The sequence below is a fragment of the Sander lucioperca genome, chromosome 2 (assembly GCF_008315115.2).
Source record: "Sander lucioperca isolate FBNREF2018 chromosome 2, SLUC_FBN_1.2, whole genome shotgun sequence".
In the NCBI taxonomy this organism is placed as follows: Eukaryota; Metazoa; Chordata; class Actinopteri; order Perciformes; family Percidae; genus Sander; species Sander lucioperca.
This window is the reverse complement of record NC_050174.1, coordinates 17,781,380-17,795,510: the sequence shown is the minus strand read 5'-3', so window position 1 is coordinate 17,795,510 and position 14,131 is coordinate 17,781,380. Positions and strand designations below refer to the sequence as shown.

Here is a 14,131-nt window from a genome sequence, read left to right as displayed (position 1 = left end):
AAGTGGTAGTAAATGTACAGTGTAGGTTTCTGTTTGTCTCTGAATAAATTCTCCAGAAAGTTCCAGTGTCTTGCTTCTCAACATCACAACAAAACAAAAAGAGCCGCGGCAGTAGGGGAGAGCAGCAGTCAGCTGAAAAAACTCCGACACAGAGAGAGGAGACGAGAGGACAGGGAAGCCTGTCTACAAACCAATCAATTATAAGTATCTGGAGACGCAGCTCACGTATGTGATGACGGCAGGACGTAGTTTTGTCACGTATAGATCTTTAGTGCGCTTGCATAACTGCAGTGTGAAACCAAAACTTACCGGATCAAATGTATACAATGTAACAAAAACATGAACCTTGGTCCGGACCTTGGTTTGGACTTTCATGTGTGAAAACGCCCTAAGACCCCCCCTTTACATTGTGCACCGTCTCCGTTCCACCTTGACCCGTGATACCTCAGAGAAAAGCAGCGCCGTGTCACCGCCTCACTGCGGTGATAAAGTTCAAATAAAATGAACTTCAGCTCAAGTTCTGTTCTTGTATTTCCTGTATCTGTGATACATCATGTGTGATTTCTCTCTCTCACTCACACACACACACACACACATTTTTATTACCTCGTGGGGACCAGTGACAGGCTGCAGCCTGATGGGATCCACCCTTACTAAAGGGTCTAGAGACATGATTTTAACTGCTAAAATTATTATAATTTTATGTGAACACAAAACACTTTAAACATCAAACACTCAAATTTAAAACCTGAATTTGTTCCCCCCCCGGGGACAAAACCTGAATTGTTGTCCTTCCTGGGGACCATTCATGTTATGTCTATTGGCATACAATCAACACCACTGTTGGGCACTGCACAATTCATGACAAGCATTTTGTTGACACATTACAACACATTAGAGTAGATTCTTTCAATATCCAAAACATAAAACAAGCTGATTTCACTTTTATGCTTCATTTTTACTGCTGTTTTACTTAGTATAATTGAATACATAGCAAATAAAATCATTTTAAAATGAAATACTGGTTTGTCAATCGATCTCTAATGACAAACACCAGACCTGCTTTACAAAGCTGCTTTTTACTGAGTTTGATGATTTAAATACCAGATGTTTTCTTCCAAAATGCAGCTCATATTTTCACAAAACCTTCAAACGGCCTTTGCATTTATTTATTTTTTTATTAATCTAGTTACATCCTACAAGCCTCATTCTGCCACTAATTTAACTTTACAAGAAGCAAAACTTTAGAATGCACAAAATCTGGTGAAGTACCAGGGAGTGTGTTGCCTGTATTAAGGCTTCACCAGAAGCACTTGCCATTCAGTGTGAAAGTGCAAGAAGAATTTACTGAAAGACTTTGCACTTGTTCTTGCATGTTGATACATAACGTAACTATTTTGGTTATACATTTATCTTTAATAAATTATATTTCACAGGTGCAAATATTAGTCTTCACGCACTAATTTACCAATCGAGAGTTGGAAAGGCAGCTATTAGTATGAAAAAAACGGGGAGAGGCAAAGAGTGGCTCCTGTGTGTATAAAACAAGGCAGCAAGCACACAGAGCAGTCACCACACACGTAAGTATGTCTGCTTTAGGAGCACTGGAGGGAAAATACGCTCCAAAAGGTCAATTATCATTAATAAAGACAGAAAAACAGTTATTCTGCCTGTACACCAACTCTGTGCTTCCTGTAACGATAGCTGTCAATCACTGGGTAGACTAAGGAGCTCCATGTGGGTGAGAGGGCCTTGAAAGTGACTAATCACAAGAGGGCCAGTGCTTCCCTTAGTTTCTGCCCAAAATTTGTAAAAACTCAGTTTCATTAGCACAGCAGAAATCAACTTTGAAAACATAGTAACTAGTGAGAGCGTGTATTTCCCTCCAGTGCTCCCAAAGCAGACACTCACGCGTGTGTCGGCTGCTCCGTATCCTTGCTGCTTTGTTTTATACATGCTGAAGCCATTCTTCACCTCTCCCTTTGTCTTGTTTCTTGCTCGCAGTCACCTGTTCAACTTGATTTTTTTAATTGCTGCGTGAAGACTAATATCTGAGCGTGGGAAATAATATAATTTGCTTGCGAGCACATAACCCTGACGCCATGTTTGGATTATACTGCCATTTATAGTTCAGACATGCAAGAAAAAGGTTTTCTTCACTAATTCTACGCAACACTTAATAAGTAACATGATATACAAATTGTCATTTTGCAAGTTAAGTATTTAGAACACTTTATTGTAGCATGAGCATATTGTTACTACAAAAGTGAAAAATTCCACCTTATTATTACTTGGCTTTGGTGTTTTACGGATTCCATGTTCCCGGATAAAGATGTATTATCATTCCTTCAGCCTGGTGTATCCTGCTCTCTATCTGCAAGTGGTTAAACACAAGCAGTTGATGTAACATCTGTATGTATCCCATCGTTCTTTTCATCATTTTTTAAAATATCTGTAATTTGAAGGATGCCCAGTAGCTGCTCTACAGTTAAGTTTCATTGAGTAACAAATAAGGTTATGTTTGCAGCTTGTGGAGATAAGGAAATTAAGTCCATGCTTAAACCTATACAGAGAAAAAAAATCTCCCTTACTTAAAAGATGGTTATAGAGATGATAAAATGGCTTGAATGAAGTTTATGGGCTCTTATCAGTCTGTTTACCTGCACTTAATTAACCAGGTTAAATGTGACCATGTGCAGAACAACAGACAGCACTGCAGGTGTGGCAGAATGAAAGCAGAGATATTTATAGAAGCAATGTCTCAGATTTAAAATAACAGCTGAAACTTTACACAAAGCAGCCTGTAGAAGTCTAATAAGTCAGTTTCCACCACCTCACATTTGACTGTTACATTCAGACACGTTTTACGCTGTGAGGAAAAGCTACACTCTGTGCGTCTGTCCAGCCTGGTCTTATTCCCATAGGATCAAATACCAAACCTAGTCTGGGCCCTCGGTGTCCTGTGCGTTGACAATGACAAAGTGTAACGACGAGTTAAAAATGAGAACACGTTGGTGTGTAAAAAAAAAAGAAAAAAAAGAATGTTGGTTTGTCTCACTGCGCTGTATGGCTGCTCCGACACCATTATTCAACAGAATTAAAGTAAATTGTGCTAGCAAAACCACTGATATGAATGAGAAGAGTAAAACTAATTCATGATTTTCTTTAAGATTAGAAAATAATTAGCCCATTTTTTAACAGCAACTCAGCTGTTTGTTAAACTTTAGGTGTATAACTCGTTTAGCCCTGTATTAAGAACTTATTCTAGAAAGATACTGAACATTGATAGTTACGGTAGCTAACATTAACATTACTGATCACTGTAGCAGGTGAGAAATGCTCATTAAACATCCCCATTTTCTCTCCTTAGCCCCTTGCTCCCACACACATGAATATTATCTAACTTTATAATGTTAGTAATAGTATAACTATACATAAGTGGAGACCAGCCCAGTAACAGTCAGCGGCAAAAAAGGCAGTCCATAACCGAAAAAAAATGCTGAAATACCAGCTCAAAAGTGTAGCTAACGTTAGAGTTTGCTAACAATATTGTAACACTAGCTAGCTAGCTGGTGACAACTTAGCCATAGTTAGCATTGGCAAACCATGCTAATATAAAAATTAGCTGCAAACCTAAGGCTGAAAACACGCTTAATTAATAATTACTAAAACAGTTTAGGGTAACTTTACTTACCTAACGTTAGTTTCCATGTGTTCCTCGTCCAATAGTGTCTGTAGGAGCACCTTCTGTCTGTGCTGCTGCCAGCTTGTGCTCCTGCTTCTACTAACTACACCTGCACATGCTCCGCCCACTCACTGTCAGCAGCTCTCGTGTGGGTGGGGGATGGGCAAGGTCGAGGTGGGGACCGAAAAAGTCAGGAAAAGTGTGTTTGAACGGTCAGCAGCTGAATCCCTGTGACAGGCATAGGTAAATTGGGGAAAAAGTCAGGAAATGTGTATTCCTCCCTCACCTCTTTGATTTAGTGTGGGCATGGTATCATTGTATTGCATGGTATTGTTGAGTTGTGTTTCACCAATATATTATAACTGCATCCAAACGAAAAATATTTGTATACACTTTTAATATCCTTAATTTTAGGGTAGATGGTTTTGCCCAGAGTTTACATATAGGAATTTAGAACTGAGTGGTGTCCCATTCAGGCCCGGTTCTGGGCAGCTTTAAATGGCGGACACAGTAAAAAATGTTGGGTGGGCACAAACGACTAGTGCAAATACGCATGTTCTTTAGTACTGTAAGATATAATTTGCACTTTTTTATTTTATCATCTAAAGCTTTAAATCATAGTAATTATTCATTACTTTATATACAAAAGCCAGATTTTTTTTTCTGGGACTAATAAACTGATAGCTGGTGCCACGGAGGGAAACTGCCCATACACAAGTATCCCCGCTATATTTAGAATATTTTCAAGGCTTTACCTTGCTGTCAGACAGCCCTTTACGATGGGGAACTGAAGCTGTTTTGACAAAAGCATTCATTCAAAAGCAGTCATTTGTCAGCGCAGAACACAAGTTGCTGCTCTACCGCTGCCTCGATCGGATAGTTTGTGTTATAGTGTGACTTTCTTCAGTGTTAAGCAAAAGAAATGTGTGTGTATGTGCTAGCTGCTAGTGACGGCTAGCATTTCCTGTGCTGCGCTCCATAGCAACTGCCTTGGTATATGCAGGCAGTCAGCCCTGGAGGGCCTATTCTATTCCCAGTAAGCACACATACGTCGGCACGACGTGTGCAATTGATCGCTTCGTCTGCAATTGATCGCGGGTCATAAAGAAGAATAATGAAGCATCGTTTATTGAGCGTCTGGAGGTCTTATTATGATCGCAATCTATACATTGCAGCGACGTATTAACTATGTCGGAACGATGTATTAAAAGTTCCTCAGTTGTTCGCGGGTCATAATGAAGCGTCGTTTATTGAGCGTCTGGACGTCTTATTATGATCGCAATCTATACATCGCAGCGACGTATTAACTATGTCGGAACGATGTATTAAAAGTTCCTCAGTTGTTCACGGGTCATTTGAAAGCATCGTTTAATGAGCGTCTGGACATCTTTACTACACACACTGTTGATGTGATGGACAGTGAATCTGAATTCTGCCCAGCAACTTTTAATGTGTTAGTGTGCTATTTTCTATAATAATCTGAACTTGTGTAAATTATCTTTGAGTAGCCATATGTCTTCACGTAGTAGACAATGGCAAAATAAATCAGAATGTTTTTTTGGTGAAGTGTCCCTTTGAATCATTTTTAATCATGTTAATGAGGAGTAGGCCTATGTAATAATTTATATTTATATTCACAAACAGTAGCCTATTGAATTTAATTTTCAAACCCTTTACCCTATTTATATTAGAATGAAACAGACAAATAATTGTTAATGCTTTAAATTGTGTTCTATTGAAAGGATCTAGCTACATGCTAACGAGAGCTCGACTCGGTGGAAGCATAAATACTTCAGCACGGAAGGATACATGAGTGAATCGACAGTGATCCAACTGTCAGTCTCCGTCAGTGTCGATCAAAGTCGGGAGGATGGCGCTTGGACATTTAGCGACGGAGGATTTAATCACGGGCTTACTTCGTTTTGGAATAAAGGTCACTGAAGAGGAGCGAAGTAAATTCAAAGGTAAATTATGTGCATTTTTAATCTGTGTTTGTGGTGTTAATATTCAAAGTTGGAAGTTAACTTTACCGTTAGCACTAGCCAAGTTCATACTCTGTCAACATTAGCTAGCTACACTCGACATTGATGATTGCCATTATTAACGTTTACAGGTTAGTTAGTTAAAACATTAGCAGTATTATGTCCCATATTGCCATTCTACATGTTACGACATGGTACTTAGCTAGCTAACGGTACTTAGCTACAGTTGACCATCGAGATAGCTAACTAACATTAACGTTAGCTATAAAACTACTGCGTCAGAGGAGAAAAAAACGTTTTTGCCGCCGAAAAGTCTTTTCTTCTGACTTATGTTAACGCTAGCTATAAAACGTTAGCTGGACTGCGTCAGAGGAGAACAATAAAAAGCGTCTTTGCCGCCTAAAAGTCTTTTGTTCTCAAATATATGTTAATGGTAAAGCAAAGCCATTTGGGTGGAATGTGACTATCGGTAGCCAGTGAGGGTTTGAAATGATGATTTATTCTTTATTTTGTCGTCAAACTGTCTTAGAACATTTTCGTAAAACCATGTAATGTTAACGTTAATTAACCTACAAAGACTAACGTCAAGTCACAACACCAGTCACGTTAACGTTAACTGACAGAACCGACCAACGGTTAACCAATGGTTAACCTCCCTTTCGAGTAGCTAGCTAAGCTTAACATTTAACGTTAGCTAGCTAGCTGCTGTTTTCAAAATAACCCGATTATTATCATTAATAAAAAAGTAAGATAGGCCTAACGTTACGTTATATTAATATAGTGTGTGTGTGTGTGTGTGTGTGTGTGTGAGAGAGAGAGAGAGAGACACGCTTTTCCAGCGTCTCTAATGAGGTACGCCTAAATACTTTTTTTTTTTTTTTTTTTTTAAAGATTATTTTTTTGGGCATTTTAGGCCTTTAATAGACAGGGCAGCTGAAGACATGAAAGGGAATGACATGCAGCAAAGGGCCGCACGTCAGAGTCAAACCCACGGCCGCTGCGTCGAGGAGTAAACCTCTATATATATATGGGCGCCCGCTCTACCAACTGAGCTATCTGGGCACCCTACTTTGTGTTTTTATATGGATATTAGGTCCGGACCAAACGGAGGATGATAGAGAAGCGTGATTGCATAATGTGCTTTTTAAATGTGTAACGTTACATTATGCTGTTACCACAGTGGTGGTTAACATTGCTGTTTTTCTTTTCTGTATTGTACGTTAGATAATGAAGTTGACGGAGAAGCAGTGGACTATGGATTGACTGAGAGGATGGTTTCATACCTCTTTGAAGGATCGTTTAAGAAGCAAGCCAAATTCAACCGATTTGTACAGCAGTGGAAAGAAACCGTGACACTAACCGTTGAGCCTGTCCCGGTACATTCAGAGAAGGCTACAGTGGAATCAAGGTACCGGTAACAGTAATGTTATGTGATTGTTATAACATTAGGCCCAAGTAGAACCATGGAAAATAACTCTATAATCTAAATAATATAAAATGTAACGGTTACTACTGAAGAAGTTTTTATCTGGATCTGAATTCACCTGGCTCCGGTAGTTTATGTAGTGTAACATTATGCATTAGGGTGTACACACTGTAATGCATAATCTTGCACAGTCTTTGTAGTCCGAACGCAGGGGTAGAATGTAACTAAGTACATTTACTACAGTACTGTACTTCAGTCTAAATGTTGAGGTACTTGTACTTTACTTGAGTCTTTTCTTTTCATTCCACTTTCTACTTTTTACTCCACTACATTTATCTGTTACAGCTTTAGTTACTAGTTACTTTAGTTACTCCGCTACATTCATCTGTTACAGTTACTAGTTACTTTACACATTAAGATTACTGCTCACAGAACACATGTAAGTAGTATATACTGCACAGCAATGCGCGTGCACGTGTGTGTAGTGGTACGCGCATGTCTTTCTAGCGTTTTGATTGGTCGAACCTCCGTGCACGTCTTACGTGCACGCTGACGTAATGACGTCATCGCGTCCTTACGTTCGCGGCGCTACCGTGTCTCTAGTGGCCGATTCTGGGAGCGCATCTCGCGGACGTAATGACGTTATCGCGTCCTTACGTTCGCACTGCGACCGTGTCTCTAGCGGCCGATTCTGGGAGCGCATCTCGCGGACGTAATGACGTTAACGCGTCCTTACGTTCGCACTGCGACCGTGTCTCTAGCGGCCGATTCTGGGAGCGCATCTCGCGGACGTAATGACGTCATCGGGTCCTTACGTTCGCACTGTGGGTGTGTCTCTAACGGCCGATTCTGGGAGCGCATCTCGCGGTCAGACCTTGACCAATTTCTTTGCGGTCGAGACTGGGCACACAGCTCGTGGTCTGCTAGCTAGCTTGTTACCACGTTTTTTCCCCTAACAAAGGCCTCTGGAATTTTTGCTTTTTTAATTCTTTCTGTTTGAAAGAAAAAGAGACTGCATTTTTCCAGCAATGCACATTACAACGTTTTAATAGCAGACCTTTTACCTGCTATTTTGTTCACTTTTCTATCCGTCTGCTAGCTAGCTTGTTACCACGTTTTTTCCCTAACAAAGCCAGTCTGTGTTGTTCTTTTTTTAATTCTTTTTTTTTTTTTGTGAAAGCCACTTTTCTATCCGTTTTTTAGCTAGTCTGCTAGCTAGCTTGTTACCACGTTTTTTCCCTAACAAAGCCAGTCTGTGTTCTTTTTTTTAATTATTTTTTTTGTGAAAGCAAAGAGGATTCTTTTCCAGCAACATCTACAAGGGGTAAGTAAATTTTAAAAGCATATCTTCTGTTTAAGCATGTTGTAAGATATTTAATGCATTTGTAAGATATTTAATGCATTCAGTCATTTATGAATTAAAAAAGCCTGTTGGTGGGTTGTCCCTTATGACGGTAGTAAAAAGGTGATAAAATAAAAAAAACGTTTTGTTAGATCATGTAAAAAAGGGGGTTGCCTATTGTTAGGTTGTAAAAGCGTCATCCTGGGTGTGTCTTGTAGGGGTTAAAACACCGTGTTTCACGGGACCTGGCTCACTTTTTAACAAGCATTTTAGCTAGTCTGCTAGCTAACCTTTTACCTCGTTTTTTCCGTGTTTCACGGTACGTGGCTCACTTTTTAACAAGCATTTTAGCTAGTCTGCTAGCTAACTTTTTACCTCGTTTTTCACAGCCTTCCTCAACAAAGACCTCTGGAGTTTTTGTTTTTTGCTTTTTAATTCTTTTTGTTTGAAAGAAAGAAAGAGACTTCGTTTTTGCAACTATGCATACATGTGGTAAGTAAATTTAAAAAGCTATCTTCTGTTTAAGCATATTGTAAGATATTTAATGCATTCACTCATTCATGAATTAAAACGATTTTGGGACATATATTTTATCTAGTTTGCGTCATTAGGTACTGTGTCTAGACAACCCCCCGTGGAACAAAGGATCCGGACGAAGGATCGCAGACTTAAGCTTAAACTTAAGACTTAAATTACAACATGTCGACCTTCGAAATATTGATTTGACAGATATTGGTAGTGTGCCTGACAGGGTGTATAGCACCCTAACAGGTTTAATAGAGAGGGCTTTGGACAATGTAACACAGGATAGTGTTTTAAATGTTGAGTTAAGGGGTCCGGCCGTAGACGTCCCTATTCAAACAATGTTGAACTCAAGTGATGGCTATAACACAGATACATTTCTGGAGCAAGTCTCTCAAGCTATGCAAAGTAACGATAATTCACTGACCGATGACGCTTTAGAATTAATTGTGACAATAGCTCGTAATATGTTGGGTGGGAATCCTGGGCGCCGTCGAAAACTAGGAAGCGTTGGTTACGATCAAATATTGTCAGTAAAAGGCAATGCTTTATACAATCCCAAGAATAACGAAGGCAATGACAATCTCTGCTTTGCTCTCTGTCTGGCCCATTATGTCAACAGCAGCTTGTCACCAAGCGAAAAGATAAATTATGCAAAGCAGCTACATGGGGAATTGGGATTTGAAAATACACATAAGGTTTCGTTCTCTGATGTTGAAAGATTTCAGAAACATTTGAAAATGAAAATTGTAATATTCCATCATGGTGCCGGTTGTAAAAAACCACAGATTTTCAAAACGCACGACGAACCAAATGTGAAAACAGCATGGCTGTATTTGCATGATGAGCATTATTATCTCATTGTAAATAAAACGTCTTTTTTCGGTGCTTCATACGTCTGCGATGGTTGTTACAAGGCCTACGAGAATGCCCTGGAGCACAGGTGTAGTTTGCTTTGTAATGTATGTTACTCTGCTTGTATACCTGATAAAACTATTAAATGCCCAGACTGTAGGCGCATATGCAAATCTCAACAGTGCTTCGAAAACCATAAAAAACCCGATATGAAACACCGCCTCATACCCTGCGACCGAATCAAATATTGTGAGGACTGTCACATGACATACCGGACGGCTAAAAAACCACACGTCTGTAGAATCCCAAAATGTCTGCATTGTAGAGTGTCTTTAGGTGCCACAACGCATGAGTGCTTTATCCAGCCCCTCAAACGCGAAGAAATTAGTGATAAGTGATAAGCCATGAAGCTAATTTTGTATGCATTATGGATATGGATGGCAGGAAAAACTGCTACGAAACATCAAACTGCGTAGCATTATTCATTCAGAACTACAGACAGGAGAAATACAAAGGCTATACTTTTATAGCACACAATGCCTCAGGTTTTGACAGTTACATAGTTTTAGAGTATCTGGTGAGCCAGAAACTCTGTCCAACTATTACTATGCGTGGTTCTAGGGTGCTACTGATGAACGATTCTACTTATGATCAGCGATGGATAGACTCATTCAGTTTTATTCCTATGGCTCTATCTAAAACACCTGCAGCCATGGGGTTCTCAGATCTGCTCAAGGGGTTTTTCCCCCATGCCTTCAACACACGAGAGAATGAGAATTATATTGGGCCACATCCTCCACCAGCTCTATATGGTTATGACGCTATGACTGACGAGTCTAAGAAAACGTTCATGGAGTGGTACGTTACGGTCAGCGACACACCCTTTGACTTTCGAAAAGAGCTGCTCAACTATTGTGTTAACGATGTGACGGTTTTGCTTAAAGCATGCAAAATATACAGAGAGGCCTTCCATGAGTGCACTGGCCTAGATCCGTTTGCATATGCGACATTGGCCTCCTCCTGTATGGGAGTATTTAAGACATTGTTCATACCCAAAGATGCTGTTGCTCTGACATACGAGGGTGCTTAAATTAGGCAAAACAAGACGTGTTCTGACATTTCAATACAGTGGCTAGAATATGTTGCACGCAGAGGGGCACTTGACATACAGCACGCTCTGAACAGAGGTGAAAAGTCATTTGGCCCATTCTTTGTAGATGGCTATTGTGAAGCCACAAACACATGTTATGAATTTAACGGATGCTTCTTTCACGGCTGTGATAAGTGCTATGCGCAACCAAAAAAAAAAAAACACAGGGTGAACTGCGCATAGAGTTCCATAACAGGGTGACTGCTCTAAAAAATGTGTATGGGCTAACGGTTGTTGTGATGTGGGAATGTGATTGGCGGAAGGCTGTGGCCAATAACCCAGACGTTAAGGAGTTCATGTTAACATATGAAAAGCCTGTGCGTCTCAATCCCCGAGAAGCCCTCTTTGGAGGCCGAACAAATGCTATGAAGTTGTACCACAAGGTAGAAAATGATCAAAAAATCAGACACTATGATTTTACAAGTCTGTACCCAACTGTTCAGGCCAAAAGAGATTATCCAATAGGGCACCCCCAAATAATACACAAGGATTTTGACGACATAAACACATATTTTGGTATTGTGAAATGTACGGTTGTGCCCCCCAGAGGGTTGTACCACCCCGTACTCCCCTATCACTGTAACGGTAAACTGATGTTTCCTTTATGTGCAGCGTGTGCCGTTCAGATGAATCAGACAACACATTGTGTGCATAGTGACCAAGAGCGACAGCTGTCGGGCGTGTGGGTGTCGTTTGAATTACAAAAAGCCGTACAGAAAGGGTACAGGATTGTTTCCATTGTTGAGATTTGGTATTTCCCAGAAAAAACGGACCAGCTTTTTAAAGGCTATGTTAAGACATTTCTTAAACGCAAGCAGGAGGCTTCGGGTTATCCAGGTCATATCAAAACGGAAGACGAAAAAAAAAAGTACATAGATGACTATTATGTACACAAGGGCATACATCTTGATCCTGCCAAGATATGTGTCAACAAAGCAGTCAGAAACACGAATAAATTGCTTCTGAATAGTCTCTGACCACAGCCTATGCACGCATGGAGCTATATGATTTGTTGGATAAGCTGCAGGATCGTATTTTATACTGTGACACTGACAGCATTGTCTTCACAAGCAGAGACGGTGAGTGGATCCCTCCTCTAGGCCCTTACCTCGGGGATCTCACGGATGAGCTTAACACCGAGCAACTCTGTGGGGCTCCTACAGAGGACTATATAACAGAGTTTGTTTCGGGGGGTCCTAAATGCTATGCTTATAGGACGTCGCAAGGCCATACACAGGTTAAATGCAAGGGTGTAACCCTTAATGCCGCAAACGCCAAAGTGGTTACACATGAATCTTTAATTGGTCTTGTTCAATCCTTTGTGACCAATCAGCAGCCTCCTAACCAGCTGACCACGAATGCATTCACAATAAAACGCAACAACAAACAGTTTCATCTCAAAAACGACACACTGACACGGAAAGTACAAGTTGTTTACAACAAACGACGAGTTCTCCCCGCCTATACAACTGTCCCTTATGGCTACTAGTAATAACAATAGGCATGTTGCAGGATTTGATGGTAGACTACAACACCCTTTCAGCATCGTTATTAGCGGCCCATCTAATTGCGGAAAAACATATTTTGTCAAAGACATTATTGAAAACAGGGCCTCTGTTATTTCACAAAAAATAGATAACATTGTATACATCTATTCATGCTGGCAGTCCATATATGATAAAATGCTTAAAACAGTGAATATAAATTTTGTGGAAGGACTCCCCGAATCGTTCTGCGACGAAACATTACTGCCTACCGCTAAGAATAATTTGCTCATTATAGATGATTTAATGAATCAAGCCTGTGATAATTTGGAAGTTCAAAAAATGTTCACGCAGTATGTCCATCACAGAAATATTAGCTGTGTATACTTAGTGCAGAATCTGTTTATTCAAGGTAAAGAGAGTCGTACAATCAGTTTGAACACAAACTATATGATTCTTGTCAAAAATGCTAGAGATCAGCATCAGATAAGCTTACTGGCACGACAAATGTTTCCCGGAAATACTAAATATTTTTTAGAAGCTTTTAACGATGCCACTAGTTCAGCATACGGCTACCTGTTGATAGATTATAAATCCACAACCCCCGATATTTTAAGACTCAGAACCGCTCTGATATCCCCGCAGCAGGTTGTATACATTCCAAGAAAAAAAAAGGTGTAATAATGTCAAAACGAATGGAACCAAATTTTACAATGTTAGACATGCTACATAAGGCATCGCCCAGAGCCAGAGGTGTCATTGTGAGCAACGCTAGTCCAGACTTTATTAATGCACTGTGTGAAATTGCTTTGAATGTGTTAAGAGGTAACATACCACTGTCTAATATTCAGTACAATCTGTTAAAGAAGAAAAAGAAAGTTATTAGACTGATAGCTGATAAAAAAATCAAACATTTAAAAAAAAAAAGACAATCAATCAAAAAGGAGGGTTTCTACTGCCTCTACTGGGGGCAGCAATCCCGTTCATAGCAAGTCTTATCAACAGGAATTGAAATGGAGCACACTCAGAAAATGTTTTTGGTTCCTCAAAATCAATTAGCTGCATTACAGCAGCCTCAAACATCTGACTCCTCAAATGTATCTCTGCGACAGTCTGTACAAAGTGAATTGGATCGAGCCATGAGTGATATATTGAAACAGCCTGACATCGATGTATATGAAAAAGCTAAAAAATATTCAAGTATTCTGCAGAGATACCTAGCCATGGTGAAACAGGGCGAACGTGGGAAAAGTGTGATTACATTATCAATGCCCCAAGTTGATTCAACGGATGATTCAAAAGATGATTCAAAAGATCAAGAAGAAGATATGTTAAAGACAGAAGTGTTGAAACATATGCCTACAAGAAACAAAAGAAATCGTAATCCCAAACACAATGGTACGTCGTTCTATTGAGGCATTTAAAACAGGGGCAATCACCACGGACTGATTTACGCTCCCCTCGCACTCCTAGAGCAATAAGGATTGCCCCTACATTTACGCATAGCACACCTTCGGCTTTACAACCAACTAGTACTCCTAGACCCTTTAGTATTACATCGCCCATTACTACGACTCATTGGGCTAGTTTTTAATCTATTTTTATATTTTCTATTATTACACTCATTTTATATTTTCCTTTTTAACCTATTTTTTTTATTATTTTTTCTATTGAGGGTTTTTTTT

General features: G+C 39.8%; 1 long non-coding RNA gene across 1 annotated transcript; it reads right to left on the bottom strand.

The window, feature by feature from the left end:
- Positions 1-1,185: 1,185 nt before the first annotated feature.
- Positions 1,186-13,112, bottom strand: LOC116048204. Its single transcript, XR_004104591.1, has 3 exons — positions 13,017-13,112; positions 7,402-7,404; positions 1,186-1,196 (listed from the first exon to the last, which is right to left on the bottom strand). It is a non-coding gene; the product is annotated as an uncharacterized LOC116048204 (long non-coding RNA).
- Between the last annotated feature and the right edge of the window lie 1,019 nt (positions 13,113-14,131).